Here is a 22,368-nt window from a genome sequence, read left to right as displayed (position 1 = left end):
GCAAAATAGGTTCAGTTCACAATATCCTATAACAAGCTGCACAAAGGCAGCGCTAGCAGTGGAAAGAACGAAGAACTGCAGGAGAAACGCCGGGGCTATTTAGAGCCCGATTATTCAACACAGAGGGGGAAAACCAAGGCCAAATGAGACTTAGAGGAACAGGAGACATCCAACAACAGTATAAAGATAAAAAGGAATTCACCACATGTCCCTTTAATCAATTGCCTTGCAGTTCCACTGTGTAGCATTATGTTGGGTGTATTTTGATAAGAGCATTCGGGCTCTGAGCTGAAGCACTGATCTAAAGAAGACCTCTCCACCCCCAAAGTTATCAGATTTCCTTTGCTCATCAGCTTGGAACTGGTTTGCATCAAAGTGACAGTTTTGGGGAGGATGGCACCGAGAAGAGGCCAAATAGGTTGAATCCTGCTATGAGATGTCTGGAGAAAGGGGCCTGTAGGTGATAAAAACTCTTTGAAGTGGACGAGAGCCGAAATCCCGACATAGAGCTACGAACCCGGGCCAACCGGCATTTCCAAAAGATGGCATGGATTGACATCAGTCATAAATCAAGCCCCCCTCCATTAGGACACTGGGGGCTGAAACCGAAATCCAATCTCAAGAACTCAAGAACCAATCACCTATTGATCTGACAGACTATAAGGAACAGTGCACAGTCTCTCTCTCTCGCTCTCTCTCTCTCTCTTTTTCTCTCTCACCTGAACCAGTAACTCGCTGCCACAGCTCAACCTGTAGCTCTGTTGCCCGAACCGGAACCAGAAACCAACCAAGTCTTTGCCGGCAACAGAAGAGTTAAACTGGGAGAAGGAGATTGAGCCGTACGAAGAATTCTTTTAAAGGACTTTACTAAATAAAGAACTTTACAGACTGCGCATGCCCGCCTGTGCCCACCTGATCAGTGGAGTTTTACAGCTGGACAATTGAGTAAGTCGAATGTATATGAAAGTGTTCAGTCATTTAAATAGCTATTTGAGTCTTAAGAAACTTGACCCTTGGAACGAACAGGGCCCTGCTTTCCTCAAAGACTTTGTCTTCAAGTAAGTACGGTGGAACCCTGCTTACAAAGAAGATTTTGTGCACAACCTTGGAGCCTTCAAACCAGTGGAAAATCTGTTTGGAAAAGACTCTAATTTCGCGAAACCCCAATTTCCAGGTGCATCGACTGAGTGGAAGTTCTCGGACAAAGCCGAACCGCACTGCCTTTGTTCCAAACCACACGGACCATGTGCCGTGTGCTGTGATCTGAGCCCGAAGACAGAGAGGCCTCTCTGCGACGAAGTTCAGATAAGTTTAACAGTTTGGAGTTCATGATTCATGACATTTGAGAAATCAATTAGAAATGTTATTCTGTGATTCAAAACTCTAGAATGTGTAATATCATTTAGTTTTCTTAAATATAAATGTGTGTTGCATTAAACTGTTTTGTTGATAATTTTAGAAATAAAATCTGTCAACCCCGAGAAATATCTTCTCATTCCTGTTTAACTGTTTAGTCTGAAATTGACACAAGTCAATAGACGTTAGATTATTGGTGGCCCTGCCTATCCTTGATCATTGAATAATAATCAGTTAAGGGAAATTGTGGTAACAAGTAACGATAGGATCTTTCTCGGCACCTAAACGTAAATGAGACTGATATATATATAACGAGAAGTTACCTGACATAAATACTAACCTGCGTAGTTATTTAATGTCTGACTAACAATACTAACGAGAGACTCACCTTCGTCTTACTAACCGGTATTGTAGTTAATGTGTTTATAACCTTTTTTGTTTAACGATTTGTGTGTTATCATATGCGATCCCATGGTCTTTGATTTGGTCACGGAAGTGATTTGTCTTTGATTTGTTGATCTAGAGTTGAATTTTAATTAGCTTTTCCCTTTTGTATAATTAGTGTAGTGCTACATTTAGTCTTTGTTTTTGAATAAATTTAACAATTTATATCTTTGGAATTGGTGTCTGTGTCCAATTATCACAGAAATTGAGTTCTACAAGATTCCAGGATTCGTGATAAGGTGATACTATAAATTCACTTCTTAAATTGAAATTTATAAGTGTACCTTACGATACAACTGATAGCACTGCAACTCAGTGTAGGTGTGCGTTCAGTCCGGCAAACACAACATTTCAGTTATGAAACGCTTTCTACAGGTGATGTATAAATGTAATATTTTCACACATTTGAATAAGTTTGATTTGATACAAGATTTATGAAGTTGACCAAACAAAATGACATAATATTTTTCAGGGGATAAAAATCTCACGACACAATTGGGTAGTCCTCACGGCACACGGGTTGAAAACCACTGAGCCAAGCCACGGTGCTTCTTGGCGTTGCACGGCCACTGAGACTGCCAGGGGAAGACAGTGAGAAGCTTCCCTTTGATAGCTCAGTTGGTAGAGTGGAGGACTGTAGGTTTCAGGCAGCGGGCATCCTTAGGTCGCTGGTTCAATTCCTGCTCGAAGGAAGGCGTGATTATGGTTTGACATCGGTTTTTTGACGAGCTCCCAAATGTCAAGCCATTGGAATTGCATGAGGACAAGGAGAAAACACCGGAAATTCGGATTTGCTGTGGAAAACTCGCATTGGCCAAACATCTCATATGCATGTGACCCTTTTCAATATCCAGCCTGGGCAAGTGTTGTCTTCCAGAGGCAAGTCAAGCCAGGAACTCTTAGAGATGTTTTTGCCGTTGACGACGTGTCACTTTAGAACAGCACAACATGCATCTCTACTTGACTTGGCACAATCTGTGAGGGTTGGGCCAACACAACGTGTCCACACATTTGCAGGCGTCTTGAAATACTTGGAATGACCTGTGGCCCCATGCCATGCAGAAGTCCACAGCTATGCGTGTCAGCATGCTCTGCTCCTCATCCCCAATGTGCCACTTGTAAGAACTGTGTAAAAAGCGACAGAGAACGTGATCAGCAAAGAAACACAATTCTCCTGAGAACGACAATCATCGTGCCGATCGTAATCTCAGTGCATACCTGGATGCCCAACAAGCCAAGCCAGTGGTTCCCAAGCGTTGTAATGCCACGGCACACTTTGCTGAGACCAAAAACCTTCGCGGCGCACCAACATGAAAAAAAAAAAAAAGGATTTACTAGGTATTGTCTCACCTGAATGGCAACAGGCTGCTAAAACTATTATCACATGCACATTGCATGTTAAAGTATGTCAGTAAGGGAGTAATTAAAAGGGCAAATGTGTGAAGTGCAAGGAGTGGCCCTTAGTGGTTAGGTAAAATAGTACACAGACAAACTAAATAATCCCTTGATACAAATCATTTATTTAGTGCAGACAGACCAAGACCAGCCACAATAAACTATTCGCAGTAAATATAAATTCACAGCAAAATAGGTTCAGTTCACAATATCCTATAACAAGCTGTATTAAACGAAGTGGTTAAACGTTACAAAGGGCATTACAATTGTTGAAAAACAATAGCACACGGATCAAACATGCTATCCCCGCCGTTTTATTCGATTTGATTAGACGTTTCGCGACCGAAATGTTTTGTGTGCAGACTGAATGCACACCTGAGCCGAGCACGATCACAATACATATCCACAGTTAATCTAAGCAGTATCATATTGTAACCGTTTCGGTCTGTTATCAACCCTTCCGGATCCAAAACCAGGAGTCAGACACCCTTTTCGGTGGACACGCTGTTGACTTCTCACAAGCACCATCTGCCTTCACAAAGGCAGCGCTAGCAGTGGAAAGAACGAAGAACTGCAGGAGAAACGCCGGGGCTATTTAGAGCCCGATTATTCAACACAGAGGGGGGAAACCAAAGCCAAATGAGACAAAGTGACAGTTTTGGGGAGGATGGCACCGAGAAGAGGCCAAATAGGTTGAATCCTGCTATGAGATGTCTGGAGAAAGGGGCCTGTAGGTGATAAAAACTCTTTGAAGTGGACGAGAGCCGAAATCCCGACATAGAGCTACGAACCCGGGCCAACCGGCATTTCCAAAAGATGGCATGGATTGACATCAGTCATAAATCAAGCCCCCCTCCATTAGGACACTGGGGGCTGAAACCGAAATCCAATCTCAAGAACTCAAGAACCAATCACCTATTGATCTGACAGACTATAAGGAACAGTGCACAGTCTCTCTCTCTCTCTCTCTCTCTCTCTCTTTCTCTCTCACCTGAACCAGTAACTCGCTGCCACAGCTCAACCTGTAGCTCTGTTGCCCGAACCGGAACCAGAAACCAACCAAGTCTTTGCCAGCAACAGAAGAGTTAAACTGGGAGAAGGAGATTGAGCCGTACGAAGAATTCTTTTAAAGGACTTTATTAAATAAAGAACTTTACAGACTGCGCATGCCCGCCTGTGCCCACCTGATCAGTGGAGTTTTACAGCTGGACAATTGAGTAAGTCGAATGTATATGAAAGTGTTCAGTCATTTAAATAGCTATTTGAGTCTTAAGAAACTTGACCCTTGGAACGAACAGGGCCCTGCTTTCCTCAAAGACTTTGTCTTCAAGTAACTACGGTGGAACCCTGCTTACAAAGAAGATTTTGTGCACAACCTTGGAGCCTTCAAACCAGTGGAAAATCTGTTTGGAAAAGACTCTAATTTCGCGAAACCCCAACTTCCAGGTGCATCGACTGAGTGGAAGTTCTTGGACAAAGCCGAACCGCACTGCCTTTGTTCCAAACCACACGGACCATGTGCCGTGTGCTGTGATCTGAGCCCGAAGACAGAGAGGCCTCTCTGCGACGAAGTTCAGATAAGTTTAACAGTTTGGAGTTCATGATTCATGACATTTGAGAAATCAATTAGAAATGTTATTCTGTGATTCATAACTCTTGAATGTGTAATATCATTTAGTTTTCTTAAATATAAATGTGTGTTGCATTAAACTGTTTTGTTGATAATTTTAGAAATAAAATCTGTCAACCCCGAGAAATATCTTCTCATTCCTGTTTAACTGTTTAGTCTGAAATTGACACAAGTCAATAGACGTTAGATTATTGGTGGCCCTGCCTATCCTTGATCATTGAATAATAATCAGTTAAGGGAAATTGTGGTAACAAGTAATGATAGGATCTTTCTCGGCACCTAAACGTAAATGAGACTGATATATATATCACGAGAAGTTACCTGACATAAATACTAACCTGCGTAGTTATTTAATGTCTGACTAACAATACTAACGAGAGACTCACCTTCGTCTTACTAACCGGTATTGTAGTTAATGTGTTTATAACCTTTTTTGTTTAACGATTTGTGTGTAATCATATGCGATCCCATGGTCTTTGATTTGGTCACGGAAGTGATTTGTCTTTGATTTGTTGATCTAGAGTTGAATTTTAATTAGCTTTTCCCTTTTGTATAATTAGTGTAGTGCTACATTTAGTCTTTGGTTTTGAATAAATTTAACAATTTATATCTTTGGAATTGGTGTCTGTGTCCAATTATTACAGAAATTGAGTTCTACAAGATTCCAGGATTCGTGATAAGGTGATACTATAAATTCACTTCTTAAATTGAAATTTATAAGTGTACCTTACGATACAACTGATAGCACTGCAACTCAGTGTAGGTGTGCGTTCAGTCCGGCAAACACAACATTTCAGTTATGAAACGCTTTCTACAGGTGATGTATAAATGTAATATTTTCACACATTTGAATAAGTTTGATTTGATACAAGATTTATGAAGTTGACCAAACAAAATGACATAATATTTTTCAGGGGATAAAAATCTCACGACACAATTGGGTAGTACTCACGGTACACGGGTTGAAAACCACTGAGCCAAGCCACGGTGCTTCTTGGCTTTGCACGGCCACAGAGACTTCCAGAGGAAGACGGTGAGAAGCTTCCCTTTGATAGCTCAGTTGGTAGAGTGGAGGACTGTAGGTTTCAGGCAGCGGGCTTCCTTAGGTCGCTGGTTCAATTCCGGCTCGAAGAAAGGCGTGATTATGGTTTGACATCGGTTTTGGACGAGCTCCCAAATGTCAAGCCATTGGAATTGCATGAGGACAAGGAAAAAACCCCGGAAATTCGGATTTGTTGTGGAGAACTCGCATTGCCCACACATCTCATATGCATGTGACCCTTTTCACCCTGAGCCCAGTTTTCTAAACCGTCCAGAAAGCGGTCTGGAAATATCATGAAGCCAACACATTGTGAAGCACCTCACTGAAGCCCGGGTAGTTCAGCCGGTAGAGCATCAGACTTTTAATCCGAGGGTCCAGGGTTCAAGTCCCTGTTTGGGTGCCTTGTTGACCGAGGGCCATGATGGTAAAATGACAATGAAATCTGCTGTTGCGTCTAGGCGAGGTGTCTAGTCCTCTTTGCTTCTTTCGGCAAATATCCAGCCTGTTGTCTTCCAGAGGCAAGTCAAGCCAGGAACTCTGAGAGGTGTTTTTGCCGTTGACGACGTGTCACTTTAGAACAGCACAACATGCATCTCTACTTGACTTGGCACAATCTGTGAGGGTTGGGCCAACACAACGTGTCCACACATTTGCAGTCGTCTTGAAATACTTGGAATGACCTGTGGCCCCATGCCATGCAGAAGTCCACAGCTATGCGTGTCAGCATGCTCTGCTCCTCATCCCCAATGTGCCACTTGTAAGAACTGTGTAAAAAGCGACAGAGAACGTGATCAGCAAAGAAACACAATTCTCCTGAGAACGACAATCATCGTGCCGATCGTAATCTCAGTGCATACCTGGATGCCCAACAAGCCAAGCCAGTGGTTCCCAAGCGTTGTAATGCCACGGCACACTTTGCTGAGACCAAAAACCTTCGCGGCGCACCAACATGAAAAAATAAATAAAAGGATTTACTAGTTATTGTCTCAGCTGAATGGCAACAGGCTGCTAAAACTATTATCACACGCACATTGCATGTTAATGTATGTCAGTAAGGGAGTAATTAAAAGGGCAAATGTGTGAAGTGCAAGGAGTGGCCTTTAGTGGTTAGGTAAAAAAGTACACAGACAAACTAAATAATCCCTTGATACAAATCATTTATTTAGTGCAGACAGACCAAGACCAGCCACAATAAACTATTCGCAGTAAATATAAATTCACAGCAAAATAGGTTCAGTTCAAAATATCCTATAACAAGCTGTATGTAACGAAGTGGTTAAACGTTACAAAGGGCATTACAATTGTTGAAAAACAATAGCACACGGATCAAACATGCTATCCCCGCCATTTTATTCGATTTGATTAGACGTTTCGCGACCGAAATGTTTTGTGTGCGGACTGAACGCACACCTGAGCCGAGCACGATCACAATACATATTCACAATTAATCTAAGCAGTATCATATTGTAACCGTTTCGGTCTGTTATCAACCCTTCCGGATCCAAAACCAGGAGTCAGACACCCTTTTCGGTGGACACGCTGTTGACTTCTCACAAGCACCATCCGCCTTCACAGAGGCAGCGCTAGCAGTGGAAAGAACAAAAACGGAGGGAAAATTCGCTTGCGCCGAACGGGGTCGAGAGATCCGCTGTGACGCAGGAGTGCGAGAGGACTCGACACCACCGAGCACGGGCGCGAGAGGGAGAGATACCCACGGTGTGAGAAACCGCCCGCGACGCAAGCACCAGATGCCCGCAAGGACAATGGGAACCGGCGCGCTACCGAGAAACTGACCAAGATATGGAACGCTTCACGAATTTGCGTGTCATCCTTGCACAGGGGCCATGCAAATCTTCTCTGTATCGTTCCAGTTTTATTATACGTATTGCCGTCGCGAACACAAGGGCTGGGTTAGAGAGCACCCGCCTTTGTACCCAGGTGGGCCGGGGGAGCGAGGCGACTCGCTGTTTGGGGCCGGGAAGCCTGTCCCACTCCCTGCTCGTTGGCGGTGAGGCCGGGGGCCTTCCCTGGAGAGACTCTAGCGCCTCTCTTTCACCAAACGTCCGTACCACCATGGCAGACAGGGACACTTCACCCCATCCCCATGCCGGGCAGAGGCATGCTGGGGGAATGTGCAAATCCGGAGAGGTAATCAATCAACCGTAATCCCAAGTGTCATTGGAAAACGGAGCAGAAATCCACTACAATCCCCGATACGCCAAAGTAGTGGGCAGAGATGCTTCCCCCCTGCCAGCCGCCAGGCGGAGCGGCCGGGGCTGCGCTGGTGAGGTGAGGTGTATCGTATCGTATCGTATCGTATCTTGATGTTCCCTTACAGCCCCCCTCCCCTGAGCCATTAACGATGACTCCATACCTGGTCTGCAATGATTAGCTCACAATGTGGGCTGCAGGACGTGCGTGACCTGTAGATTTCTCCACTGCACCTGTGTAACGTCTTGAACACGTCATTGGTACTAAGCCTTGGTGGGTAATTTGATTCTGAATTGCACCATTATAAAAATCTCTTGTGCCTTGGCAAGTCGCACAGGAAGAGGGCGTCTGCTAAGAAAGAAGTAGTGAGAAATGACAATCGGTCGCCTGCCCCGTTTAGCTTCCGAGATCTGACGAGATCGGGCGCGTTCAGGATGGTGTGGCCAAAAGCAGAGAGGCCTGGCTGCATGATGTCGCTTAAAGGCTGGTGGGTATTGACGGAACTTCCAGCAAAAAAAAAAAAAAAAAAAAAAAAAATGGAGGGAACAATATCAGTGCAGCAAAGGGTGTTGTAAGTAGCGGGGTACGTGTAAAATTCTTCAATTATATCTCCTCCAGACAGAAAGAGAGTATTAAGAGCTACGATGAAGTTACCCAAGTGACGTAAAAAGCTTGCAGCACCTGGTATTTCCAGGAGGTCTCCCATCCAAGTACTGACCAGGCCCTGACCCGTTTAAGTTCCGAGATCTGACGAGACGGGGTGCGTCCAGGACGGTGTAGCCGCAAGCCGAGAGGCCTGGCTGCATGATGTCTCTTTAAGGCAGACGGGTGTTGACGGAACTTCCAGCAAATAAAAAAAGAAAAATGGAGGGAAAAATATCAGTTCAGCAAAGGGTGTTGAAAGTAGCCGGGTACGTGTACATTTCTTCAATTATATCTCCTCCAGACAGAAAGAGAGAATTAAGAGCTACAATGAAGTTACCCAGGAGACATAAAAAGCTTGCAGCACCTGGTATTTCCAGGAGGTCACCCATCCAAGTACTGACCAGGCCCTGCCCCGTTTAGCTTCCGAGATCTGACAAGATCGGTAGCGTTCAGGACGGTGAGGCCGCAAGCCGAGACGCCTGGCTGCATGATGTCTCTTAAAGGCTGGCGGGTATTGACGGAACTTCCAGCAAAAAAAAAAAAAAAAAAAAGAAAAATGGATGGAAAAATATCAGTGCAGCAAAGGGTGTTGAAAGAAGCCGGGTACGTGTACAATTCTTCAATTATATCTCCTCCAGACAGAAAGAGAGAATTAAGAGCTACAATGAAGTTACCCAGGAGACGTAAAAAGCTTGCAGTACCTGGTATTTCCAGGAGGTCTCCCATGCAAGTACTGATCAGGCCCTGCCCCGTTTAGCTTCCGAGATCTGATGAGATCGGGCGTGTTCAGGACGGTGAGGCCGCAAGCCAAGAGGCCAGGCTGCATGATGTCTCTTAATGGCTGGCGGGTATTGACGTAACTTCCAGCAAAAAAAAAAAAAAAATGAAAAATGGAGGGAAAAATATCAGTGCAGCAAAGGGTGTTGACAGTAGCCGGGTACGTGTACAATTCTTCAATTATATCTCCTCCTGACAGAAAGAGAGAATTAAGAACTACGATGAAGTAACCCAGGAGACGTAAAAAGTTTGCAGTACCTGGTATTTCCAGGAGGTCACCCATCCAAATACTGACCAGGCCCTGCCACGATTTGCTTCCAAGATCTCACAAGATTGGGCGCGTTCAGGACAGTGTGGCCGCAAGCAAAGAGGCCTGGCTGCATGATGTCTCTTAAAGGCTGGCGGGTATTGACGGAACTTCCAGCAAAAAAAAAAAGAAAAATAGAGGGAAAAATACCAGTGCAGCAAAGGGTGTTGAAAGTAGCCGGGTACGTGTACAATTCTTCAATTATATCTTCTCCAGACAGAAAGAGAGTATTAAGAGCTACGATGAAGTTTCCCAGGAGACGTAAAAAGCTGGCAGCACCTGGTATTTCCAGGAGATCACCCATCAAAGTACTGACCAGGCCCTGCCCCGTTTAGCTTCCGAGATCTGTCGAGATCGGGCGCGTTCAGGACGGTGTGGACGCAAGCCAAGAGGGCTGGCTGCATGATATCTCTTAAAGGCTGGCGGGTATTGATGGAACTTCCAACAAAAAAAAAAAAAGAAAAATGAAGGGAAAAATACCAGTGCAGCAAAGGGTGTTGAAAGAAGCCGGGTATGTGAATAATACTTCAATTATATCTCCTTCAGACAGAAAGAGAGTATTAAGAGCTACGATGAAGTTACCCAGGAGACGTAAAAGCTTGCAGCACCAGGTATTTCCAGGAGGTCTCACATTCAAGTACTGACCAGGTCCTGCCCCGTTTAGCTTCCGAGATCTGACGAGATCGGTCGCGTTCAGGATGGTGTGGCCGCAAGCCAAGATGCCTGGCTGCATGATGTCTCTTAAAGGCTGGCGGGTATTGACGGAACTTCCAGCAAAAAAAAAAAGAAAAATAGAGGGAAAAATACCAGTGCAGCAAAGGGTGTTGAAAGTAGCCGGGTACGTGTACAATTCTTCAATTATATCTTCTCCAGACAGAAAGAGAGTATTAAGAGCTACGATGAAGTTCCCCAGGAGACGTAAAAAGCTGGCAGCACCTGGTATTTCCTGGAGATCTCCCATCCAAGTACTGACCAGGTCCTGCCCCGTTTAGTTTCCGAGATCTGACGAGATCGGGCGCGTTCAGGACTGTGTGTCCGCAAGCCGAGAGGCCTGGTTGCATGATGTCTCTTAAAGGCTGGCGGATATTGACGGAACTTCCAGAAAAAAGAAAAAAGAAAAAGAAAAATGGAGGAAAAAATATCAGTGCAGCAAAGGGTGTTGAAAGTAGCCGGGTACGTGTACATTTCATCAATTATATCTCCTCCAGACAGAAAGAGAGTATTAAGATCTACGATGAAGTTACCCAGGAGACGTAAAAAGCTTGCAGTACCTGGTATTTCCAGGAGGTCTCCCATCCAAGTACTGATCAGGCGCTGCTCCATTTAGCTTCCGAGATCTGATGAAATCGGGCGCGTTCAGAACGGTGTGGCCGCAAGCCAAGAGGCCTGGCTGCATGATGTCTCTTAAAGGCTGGAGGGTATTGACAGAACTTCCAGCAAAAAAAAAAAAAAAAAGAAAAATACACATACCACGTGGGCAATTCTAGAGCGTCCCCTAGAGTACAAACAGTGTATCGTGCCTACAAAAGTTTTCTTGTTACTAACCTTTGGAATCTGGATTTCTGGACAAAGCTCTCCAATAACTATTACAGAACTTAGTTCTTTTCAGTCTAAGATTCCTCTCACGGGGCACCAATTATGTAGCGTAAGGTACACTTATAAATTTCAATTATAGAAGTGTATTTATAGTATCACCTTATCACGAATCCTGGAATCTTGTAGAACTCAATTTCTGTAATAATTTGACGCAGACACCATTTCCAAAGATATAAATTGTCAAATTTATTCAAAACAAAGACTAAATGTAGCACTACACTAATTATACAAAAGGGAAAAACTAATTAAAATTCAACTCTAGATCAACAAATCAAAGACAAATCACTTCCGTGACCAAATCAAAGACCATGGGATCGCATATGATAACACACAAATCGTTAAACAAAAAAGGTTATAAACACATTGACTACAATACCGGTTAGTAAGACGAAGGTGAGTCTCTCGTTAGTATTATTAGTCACACATTAAATAACTACGCAGGTTAGTATTTATGTCAGGTAACTTCTCATTATATATATATATATATATATATATATATATATATATATATATATATATATATATATATCAGTCTCATTTACGTTTAGGTGCCAAGAAAGATCCTATCATTACTTGTTACCACAATTTCCCTTAACTGATTATTATTCAATGATTAAGGATAGGCAGGGCCACCACTAATCTAATGTCTATTAACTTGTGTCAATTTCAGAATAAACAGTAAAACAGGAATGAGAAGATATTTCTCGGCGTTGACAGATTTTATTTCTAAAATTATCAACAAAACAGTTTAATGCAACACACATTTATATTTAAGAAAACTAAATGATATTACACATTCTAGAGTTATGAATCACAGATTAACATTTCTAATTGATTTCTCAAATGTCATGAATCATGAACTCCAAACTGTTAAACTTATGTGAACTTCGTCGCAGATAGGCCTCTCTGGCTTCCGGCTCAGATAACAGCACACGGCACGAGTTCCGTGTGGTTGGAACAAAGGCAGTCCGGTTCGGCATTGTCCAAGAACTTCCACTCAGTCGATGCACCTGGAAGTTGGGGTTTCGCGAAAGTAGAGTCGTTTCCAAACAGATTTTCCACTGGTTTGAAGGCTCCAAGGTTGTGCACAAAATCTTCTTTGTAAGCTGGGGTTCCACCGTAGTTACTTGAAGATGAAGTCTTTGAGGAAAGCAGGGCCCTGTTTGTTCCAAGGGTCAAGTTTCTTAAGACTCAAATAGCTATTTAAATGACTGACACTTTCGTATTCAGTCGACTTAGTCAATTGTCCAGCTGTAAAACTCCACTGATCAGGTGGGCACAGGCGGGCAGTGCAGTCTGTAAAGTTCTTTATTTAATAAAGTCCTTTAAAAGAATTCTTCGTACGGCTCAATCTCCTTCTCCCAGTTTAACTCTTCTGTTGCCGGCAAAGACTTGGTTGGTTTCTGGTTCCGGTTCTGGCAACAGAGCTACAGGTTATGCTGTGGCAGCGAGTTACTGGTTCAGGTGAGAGAGAGAGAGAAAGAAAGGCCGTGTTTGTCCTTTATAGTCTGTCAGATCAATAGGTGATTGGTTCCTGAGTTCTTGAGATTGGATTTCGGTTTCAGCCCCCAGTGTCCTATTGGAGGGGGGCTTGATTTATGACTGATGTCAATCCATGCCATCTTTTGGAAATGCCGGTTGGCCTGGGTTCGTAGCTCTATGTCGGGATTTCAGCTCTCATCCACTTCAAAGAGTTTTTATCACCAACAGGCCCCTTTCTCCAGACATCTCATAGCAGAATAACAAACTATTTGGCCTCTTCTCGGTGCCATCCTCCCCAAAACTGTCACTTTGATGCAAACCAGTTCCAAGCTGATGAGCTAAGGAAATCTGATAACTTTGGGGGGGAGAGGTCTTCTTTAGATCCGTGCTTCAGCTCAGAGCCCAAATACTCTTATCCAAATACACCCAACATAACGCTACACACCACATCCCAAAGATGCTCTATTGGGTTGAGATCTGGTGACTGTGGTTGCCAGTTTAGTACAGTGAACTCATTGTCATGTTCAAGAAACCAATTTGAAATGATTCGACCTTTGTGACATGGTGCATTATCCTGCTGGAAGTAGCCATCAGAGGACGGGTACATGGTGGTCATAAAGGGATGGACATGGTCAGAAACAATGGGCCGTGGCATTTAAACGATGCCCGATTGGCACTAAGGGGCCTAAAGTGTGCCAAGAAAACATCCCCCACACCATTACACCACCACCACCAGCCTGCACAGTGGTAACAAGGCATGATGGATCCATGTTCTCATTCTGTATACACCAAATTCTGACTCTGAAATCGAGACTCATCAGACGTATGTATGTATGTATGCATGTCCAATTGCTTTGACAATACAAATGCACTGAATTGAGAGAGAGAGAGAGAGAGAGGTAGTCCAGACCGCTGCAAAATTCCTGCTGAAGTGATCTGGATCACCACACAATGGCCCAAGGACCACTGCAAACTTGGATTTCAATGTATTTGTGTAATGTGTGTTGCAATAGCACCTACCATGTTCCTTTGTGGTGATCTGGTTAATTCTGATCTGGGAAAACCACAATCCTGCAGGTTTAATAAGTCTCTCTACACATCAGTCCCTGAGTACCTTCAACCAATGGTCATTTTGACCAATTAAGCCCAAGATTTGAGTCAATTAAGTTGTCAAGGACTACCCAGTGAAGACGTGAACTCACGACTAGGTCACACTGTGAGCTCACCAGAGCAGACATTACACTGAGCTCACTGTGAGCTCACTTAGTGCTTTTCCAGCGACATGGTGATGGTGCTGGAGCCGGAGCCGCTGCCCTTACTCGGTGGCTAACCCACCTCTATGTTACAAATGTTCCCTAAACACTTATTTTGCAAGATCAATAAAAATCCTTTAGGAAATTTAAACTTTTACTGACACACATAGTTAATAGCAATGTATTATAACTTTACCAAAAATAATAATCTGTATATCTTTAATTGTTTAGACATTATTAAGATATAATGCATCTTTCACATAGGGAACATTTGTAACATGTTAGGAAAAACAAACAAATGATTTGAAAATATTCATAATTACAGCATACAATTTGTCAGGCTTCATAAGAATGGTATTTATAACATACTCTGTAAAAATCAAGCAAATAGCATTTGTGGTTCACAAGAAAATATATATATATATATATATAATCAAAGCTATCAGACTATAGCAGCCGTTGTATGAAGACACATACGATTATACAGCATTATTTGGCAGCTTCGCAAGACCTAATTTTAAACGTTGTTGGTAAGTTAGATAATTAGTGGGGACCCTCTATTTGCAGTTCTTCCCCTCCATAATTGCTAAAATAAAGTTTTACTGACATTTTATTGACCCTACCACTGCATAGGGCATATCTGTAACATGAACGCTACTGAATGGCACATACATTGAAAACTACAGAGAACTGAGACAAATCCACTTTACACTTCATAAATAATCTTAAAACGTTTCCAACCAAGGCAACACCCACTTGAAATACATTAATTCTCATTTTTGGTAAACAAAAAGAGAGATTGTTACATATGTTCCCTATGATGCATCTACAGAGAGAGAGAGACAGACAGACACTAACACTCTCTCTCTCTCTCTCTCTCAGCTGGGAGTGTGTGGGAGGGGTCTGCAGTGAGCGGGAGTGCTGCTGAGAGCTCTGTCCTTTGGCTGCGTTTTTTTGTTGCTTTACTTTTTTCAGTTTGTTTATTTTGTCTTCTGTTTTCAGTGCTTTTCTTATTGTGGGGGAACAGGGGAGGGGAGGGGGGAGTACCGGTAGTTCTTCCCGGGTCGGGGGGTCGGACCCCCTGAATGCGTCTTTGATAAGAAAAACTGACCCGACGCCATGGAGTCAAGATCGCTCCGGTGCAGTTCTGCCCCCTAGAGCAGTGTGTGTTAGCGGTTGGGGAGGTAGCAGGGTGTGAAAATATCAAGTCTGCTGCCATTGTTATCTTCTTAAAAACCACTGATCTGCTCAATCAGCTAGTGGCTAATGGCACAGTGTTAGACGACACTTTCACCCCGGTGTTGCCGCTCGCTGCTCCTGCCCGGAAGGTAACGCTGTCTAACGTCCCTCTGTTCATCCGCACCGGCTCGGGCAGCTGATGTCCGGCATTAAGAGGGTCCCGCTGGGCTGCAAAGCCCCGCAACTGAAACACGTCGTGTCCTTCCGAAGGCAGCTGTATATGATCCTCAATAACATCAATGAGGATCTTAATGTCTCCGAAGTTGGATCTCTCTTTCTGCCACCACCACGAAGATTGCTCTTTAGTAATGTTGGAAAGTCAAAGACAGCAACCGTCAGGGTTCTTGCATATGACGTATTCGTGCTGCACCTCTCTGCAAGGATCCAGGACAGTTTGTCAATGTAAACTCCAGTGCCTGGGAATATTTCCACCTAAAAGACAATGGTAAATAAAAAACAAGTTTATCCCCAAACTATTCTTATATTATGTTAAGTGGAATACTCAGACATTATCAGTGAGGCTGTGATTTTGTTACAGAAATGTGTTATTAAAGACCACAGTATGTCTCAATTCTAAGTTTATTAATTTACAGACATAATAAAGTCAGTGAATCTGTGACACCCATAATTCAATTACATTCTTATTATCAACTATAACTATGAATATACCTGATAATGTAGCATCATTAGATTGTTTACAACCAATATTTGTTTTCAATATATATATTTTTACCTTGTCTTTGTAATATTGTAGACCAAGAGTGTTACACCTGTTTTGGTGATTCTTTGTCAGATTCAGAACAATTTGCTGTGGGGCTGTCAGAACCACTTGATGGTGACACACTTTTGTCTTCATTGCTGATAAATGTGGCTTTTGTTACAATTTTTTTCAGATTGTCCAAAATTGATTGATAATCATTTCTAGTAATATATTTAATACAAAGTGAAAACAAAACCATCAATGCCTGCAATTATACTTGAGAGACTTGCTCTATGTTATTGGCAAACTGACCTTTTTGTGGGTCATTAACATTAGCTACGAAAAAAATAAAAAAGATAAAATACAACAATTACCAGGTCTAATGTAATGCATATAGTCATTAATGTAGGATTATGAAGTTATGTTGAAAAACTTTATTTAATAATCAGTATTATTAAACTATTAGACAGTGCACATTACGAGTCTGTATTGTGGTTCTAGATTACTTCAGTATGATCAACTATAATACATTACTCTGGAATCTAAATTACTTAAGAATAACATTTATCAAGGTAAGGAATTATTTGCTATAAATAAAAAAACTTACCATCAACCATACGGTTTCGAAGACATTGGTTTTCATTTTTAAGTCTTGTGTTTTCCTTTTCGAGCTGCTTAACTTTTTGCTGTAGCTCAACTTCACTGGACTCTTTAAATGTCTGTAGAATGTGATGGGATCTAATTCTTGAAGCTCCATCGGTTTTCTTTCTTATTTTGTGCTGTATTCAGAGAGAAAAAGAGTTTAAAATGATATATATATATATATATATATATATATATATATATATATATATATATATGAAAATGATTAAAAAAAAACAATCCTGCAATACATTTATTTAATATTTGCAGTAATTATCTCACCGGTAACTGTGGTTCATCAAGGTCACTATCATCTGAAATTTGAAGTTTTTTGTTTGTTTTAGGTACTCTCTTCATTTTAGGAGAGGGCATTTTTGTTAGGTCATTAAGTTTTCTTCTTAGTTCACCTTCTTTTCCTAAAATAAAAATAAAATAAATAAAACCCTGCATTATGTCCACAGATATTTGGGGATTATATTTATTTGTCATAAAAATACTGTGCTTTGACCATACAAATTAAGATGAACAGCCAACACTGAATCAAAACTGAAGTTAAATTATATCTGGTTTAATTTATTTTGTGATTTGGGGGATTTTATTGTAAAGCACAACACACAATAAATCGTTCTTACAAATGCCAGTCAAGTATGACGAGTTTTTAGTGCCCTCACCACCACCTACCATGTTATAAGAGTATGTTAGAAGTACAACACATTAATAACTTAAACATTCATTTCAAATATACTGTGATTGTATATATCAAATAGCATGTAAAGACTTTAATGTTTTTTTTTTTTAAATAAACATTTTTACCAGTCATAATGATCTGCGCTTCATGGACAGGCCATCCACCTTTTGGAGGTTTGTTCATGTCTCTCCACTCTGCTCTGAAGTTTCGAGTCGTCTCTTCGTCATCATCAGCAATGCTGAATAAATCAAAATTGCGAAAGCAAGCAGTGGGAATCACGCTGTAAGAGTCTTTGTCGACCCCGCTTTCCCACTTCACCAACGCGTGCATCACCGCCATACTACCTTCACCTTCTCATCCGTTTTTTCTGCGCGTTTTTCCCCCGACAAGTCACGGCACAAAAAACAGTCCCGCTCTGCATTCTGGTACTTGGCGTTCTTAATAACACCAACAGGGTGTAATCGCATAGACCACTCGAGTATAAAGTCTGCTAAGGGGACAGGACAACTGCACCGCATCAAAGGGACGATGGACGGGGCCATGTACCGTCAAATCATGGGTGAGAACCTCCTTCCCTAAGCCAGGGCATTGAAAATGGGTCAAATACTTATTTCCTTCATTAACATGCAAATCAATTTATAACTTTTTTGAAATGCATTTTTCTGGATTTTTTGGCTGTTATTCTGTCTCTCACTGTTAAAATACACCTACCATTAAAATTATAGACTGATCATTTCTTTGTCAGTGGGCAAACGTACAAAATCAGCAGGGGATCAAATACTTTTTTCCCCCACTGTACATACATATATATGGAAAAGAAACATTACAAGTATAAATCACAATAAGATGTAATAAAGTACAGATAAACAAAATGTAATAAAATGTGATCTTTTTGAAAATGCAGGGACGTCACTGGAAAAGATGAGGTCTGGATGGCAGCATATGTTGCTCCAAAATGTGTACATCTCTTCTGCAAAAATGGTGCCCTCACAGATGTGCGAGTTATATGACAGACAAACAGACAGACAGACAGACAGACACTCACACACACTGTCACACCCCCACACACACACACTTTCACAGAGAGACATACACACACACACACTCACTTTCACACAGAGACAGGCACACACACGTACAGACACACACACTAACTTTCACACAGAGACAGACACACACACACACACACATACATACAGGATAACGCCAAACCACATTCTGCCCAGATTTCAAGCGCATGGTTGCATAGGCAGAGAGTGCGGGTGCTAGCATGGCCTGCCTGCAGTCCTGACCTGTCTCCAAATTGAGAATGTGTGGCGCACTAGTGCAAATTAAGACAACGAAGGCCCTGTGCAGTTGCGCAGCTGAGGAAATGCATAATGGATGAATGGGGGAAAATCCCGCTTGCTAAACTTAACCAAGTGGTGTCTTCAGTGCCCAAGTGCTTAATAAGTGTTATTAAAAGAAAAGGTGATGTTACATAGTGGTAAACAGTCGACTGTCCCAACTTTCTTGGTTTCTTTTCACTGCTAATGAGATGCTGTAGAGTGAGTTAGTTATATTGCTTTCAGGAGCTCTAATCGTATTGATGAGTTCATGCAGCATTTTTAATTGAATTTCAAAAAGAAATCCTTGCTGTCTGGCCTGTGTGTATGAGATGTACTCTGTCAATCTTTGGCTAACAACTGAAACATTGGTAGAACAGAAATGGCAACATAAAAAAGAAAAGTACATTTTAAAAGAGCACATTAAATAGGATGAATATACAGTTTTTTACAATCACTTTGTCACTAATTTCAGAACCTTGATGTCATTTTTCAAAACTCTAGACACAAAACTCAAAACGGTCATCACTTGTAACACAGGCTGTCCAATGTTCAAGACATTGCATTGTGCATTCATATCTTTAAAGAAACCTTGCACTTGCAGACTTGTTGGTTCAAATAACTCATTTATCATGAAATACCATAGTAACATAGTAAAACAGAAGATACCGATAGTTTCACTGTGTAGTTGTTCGTACAATCATTAAATATTGTAGTACAAAATATGTGATACATGTTTCATTATGGTACTACACATAAATACATCACTGTAAAAGGACTAGTAGAGAGAATACTACAGACACAGTGGAATCATTGAACAAAATCTGAAATACAATACAATACAATACAATCAAATCACACCATAGGTTTCTTTGAATCCATGCAACAATAATTAGCTACAAAAAAGAACAAAACTACAGTAAAATGTCAACTGCAGTGTTCCTCACCTGGCTTAGTGTAAAAAGCAAAACAAAGGATTGATTACCGTACTTCTAAATTTCCATCAGCCCTGTGTTCAGGTTCAGGTTCTCACAACCATTTTTCACAAGAGGCATCTTGAAACTGAACATACCTGAACATATTCAGTCATCAGCTGCTTCACTCTGTCTGCATTTCTTTCAAAAGGCACACTATACTCTGTGCTACACATTGGTATGCAGTATACAGTCATTTGACAATTGAGAGTAGCCTAATGTTTTGTGCATGCTGAAGACTTGCCGCTTCTCAGTACGGAAATTTCTGATGATTGAGGCCACAGTTGATCCTGAGTTGATTCTGAGGTTTGATTGAATCATTGTAGCTGCCTCAGTCATGGTCATGCCATGATTTACAACATGCTCTACAACTATTTCTCGGATTTCACTGGACACTATTTGCTGTTGCTGCCGCTGTCTGGTCCGTGGCCTTGTCCTCTACCACGTTCCCCCAACACCTCTCAAATGAGGCCCATGGCTGCCTCTCTGGTGAGCCCTAAGCCCTCCTCTATGACGAGGCCCATGACCACCTCTCAGAAGGGGTGCATGTCCCCTTCCATTCCTTTGACCACCACGTCTTCCTCCTCCCACTGCTTTACCTCTATTGTGACCTGGATGACCTGCCGGCTCCATGTTATCACTGTGTTGCTGGGGTGGATAGCACTCATTTCACTCGATACTCGTACCACAATGTGAAATCAATCATCAATAACCAGTTGGCAGTATTGGAAAAGCAATTACAAGGGCCTGCATACATACAGTAATGTCAAATCTGATGTGGAAGAACAATCATCTTCAACCAGGTTGGAGCGTTAGTTGCAATGCCTTTAATACACGCAGCGTGGAGAGGAACAGTGACTCAAGAAGATCCCAAAGTCACTCTGCCTTCATTTTAACAGTCAGAGCTTTTATACACAAAAATCAAAGAGCTGGTTATAATCAGAAAGTCATTACTATGTTATCTTAAAAGTTAGCTAAGCAGAATTTATATCATTATAGGACAGAGTTCATAGATCAACACATGGATTAGGGAGCAGGCACTTCAATCATACTGTTTGACATTGTCTCCAAGATTCTCATCGTAAATAAAAAACAGAAATCAAACTACCTTCTGGCCTGACCTTCTAGCTTGACCTTATCTTTCTTAAGTATACAAGAAAGAAAAACAGGTATTAGAGAAAGAATTTCCAACTTTCCTTCCACACTGAAAACATGGTGTGGAAAAGTGCTACATGATGATGAATGATGATGAAATATTACATCCATAGATAATGTAGTCCAACTGGTTCATGCTCCTCGGTTATTGGTGTCAATGGATCTCATTATCCTGAAACTTTCATTATCGAAACATGGAATACTCTTCGTCAGTTTCCATAAAACTATGAATTAAGAGTAATGCAACAGTCACTTATCATTTTGAGCAGCTGTATCAATTGATAGTTAGATCTTTGTAATGAAATGAATAGACAGTGATCTCAGATGTAATGTGTGAATTGCATTTTGAAATGGTAATTCTTTGATGTTAAGTTGTGTCATTTTAGTTCAATGAACAAATGATCTGAGGTTGATGTGTATTGTATCCAAGCAATTGAAAAATGTGCATTTTGATCATTGGGTGTGAGTTTTGTGTCTAGAGTTTTGAAAAATGACATCAAGGTTCTGAAATGAGTGCCAAAGTGATTGTAAAAAAGTGTAATATCAGGGGACAGTGGCTATTACTGATCTGGCCTTCCATGGCCTCTGTATTAATGTAACAGGTCACATTGTATGTGTACACTGATACTTGATAGTATAATATAGTACAAGTAAAAAACATACATAGGTATCATAGAAGTATTTTGCAGAAATGATTAAGGATACTTATCAAAATGGAGAGGAAATGCTAAATCCAGTCTCCCCAGGCTGAGCTTCTATTGCTACACCTGCTAAGTGGCTGCTGGCCCCACTATATGGATAGAGCCACACCAAGTACAAGAGTCTCCCCGTTGCTATTTATATCTCCCTATCCAGTCTTCTATACGTGTCAGGGTGGGGTGCCTATTCCCCTGTGTGTGTGTGAAAGTGTGTCTGTGTGTGTGTCTGTAAGTGTGTGTGTCTGTCTGTGATAGTGTGTGTGTGTGTCTGTCTGTCTGTCTGTCTGTCTGTCTGTGAAAGTGTGTGTGTGTGTGTGTGTGTGTGAAAGTGTGTGTGAGTGTTTGTCTGTCTGTCTGTCATGTAACTTGCACATCTGTTAGGGCACCATTAATGCAGAGATGTACACATATTGTTTATTTTCCATATATATGTATGTATGTATGTATGCATGTCCAATTGCTTTGACAATACAAATGCACTGAATTGAGACAGAGAGAGAGAGAGAGAGAGAGAGAGAGAGAGAGACAGAGAGAGAGAGGTGCTAAGGCACATTTGAAACATAAATTAGGGAACATTTGAAACATGCTTAGGGAACATTCATAAGAACATAAGAACATAAGAACATAAGAAAGTTTACAAACGAGAGGAGGCCATTCGACCCATCATGCTCGTTTGGTGTCCATTAATATCTAAGTGATCCATGGATCCTATCCAGTCTATTTTTAAATGTTCCCAAACTTTCAGCTTCTACCACTTTCCATCTTGAATGCCTTGAAGCCCAATTTCCATTTGTGTCCCCTGGTGTGTG

The 22,368-nt window shown here is 41.7% G+C and overlaps 4 non-coding genes and 8 pseudogenes across 4 annotated transcripts; 3 read left to right on the top strand and 9 right to left on the bottom strand.

Annotated features, from left to right (window-relative positions):
* Window positions 1-2,403: 2,403 nt before the first annotated feature.
* trnay-gua (transfer RNA tyrosine (anticodon GUA)) lies at window positions 2,404-2,492 on the top strand. The gene is given in 2 exon segments: window positions 2,404-2,440; window positions 2,457-2,492. It is a non-coding gene; the product is annotated as a tRNA-Tyr (tRNA).
* Window positions 2,493-5,870: 3,378 nt separating this feature from the next.
* Window positions 5,871-5,959, top strand: trnay-gua (transfer RNA tyrosine (anticodon GUA)). The gene is given in 2 exon segments: window positions 5,871-5,907; window positions 5,924-5,959. It is a non-coding gene; the product is annotated as a tRNA-Tyr (tRNA).
* Window positions 5,960-6,194: 235 nt separating this feature from the next.
* On the top strand, window positions 6,195-6,267 carry trnak-uuu (transfer RNA lysine (anticodon UUU)). Its single transcript has one exon. It is a non-coding gene; the product is annotated as a tRNA-Lys (tRNA).
* Window positions 6,268-7,661: 1,394 nt separating this feature from the next.
* On the bottom strand, window positions 7,662-7,768 carry LOC136746224 (U6 spliceosomal RNA). Its single transcript, XR_010816336.1, has one exon. It is a non-coding gene; the product is annotated as a U6 spliceosomal RNA (small nuclear RNA).
* Window positions 7,769-8,747: 979 nt separating this feature from the next.
* On the bottom strand, window positions 8,748-8,866 carry LOC136746216 (uncharacterized; annotated as a pseudogene).
* A 209-nt stretch (window positions 8,867-9,075) lies between these two features.
* On the bottom strand, window positions 9,076-9,194 carry LOC136746222 (uncharacterized; annotated as a pseudogene).
* Window positions 9,195-9,412: 218 nt separating this feature from the next.
* LOC136746210 (uncharacterized) lies at window positions 9,413-9,531 on the bottom strand (annotated as a pseudogene).
* Window positions 9,532-9,746: 215 nt separating this feature from the next.
* On the bottom strand, window positions 9,747-9,865 carry LOC136746218 (uncharacterized; annotated as a pseudogene).
* A 209-nt stretch (window positions 9,866-10,074) lies between these two features.
* On the bottom strand, window positions 10,075-10,193 carry LOC136746211 (uncharacterized; annotated as a pseudogene).
* A 210-nt stretch (window positions 10,194-10,403) lies between these two features.
* LOC136746230 (uncharacterized) lies at window positions 10,404-10,522 on the bottom strand (annotated as a pseudogene).
* Window positions 10,523-10,731: 209 nt separating this feature from the next.
* On the bottom strand, window positions 10,732-10,850 carry LOC136746220 (uncharacterized; annotated as a pseudogene).
* A 216-nt stretch (window positions 10,851-11,066) lies between these two features.
* On the bottom strand, window positions 11,067-11,185 carry LOC136746214 (uncharacterized; annotated as a pseudogene).
* Between the last annotated feature and the right edge of the window lie 11,183 nt (window positions 11,186-22,368).

Source organism: Amia ocellicauda, unplaced genomic scaffold, assembly GCF_036373705.1.
Source record: "Amia ocellicauda isolate fAmiCal2 unplaced genomic scaffold, fAmiCal2.hap1 HAP1_SCAFFOLD_97, whole genome shotgun sequence".
Lineage (NCBI taxonomy): Eukaryota > Metazoa > Chordata > Actinopteri > Amiiformes > Amiidae > Amia > Amia ocellicauda.
Note: the sequence above shows the minus strand (reverse complement) of the source record. Positions and strands in the feature narration are given on the sequence as shown.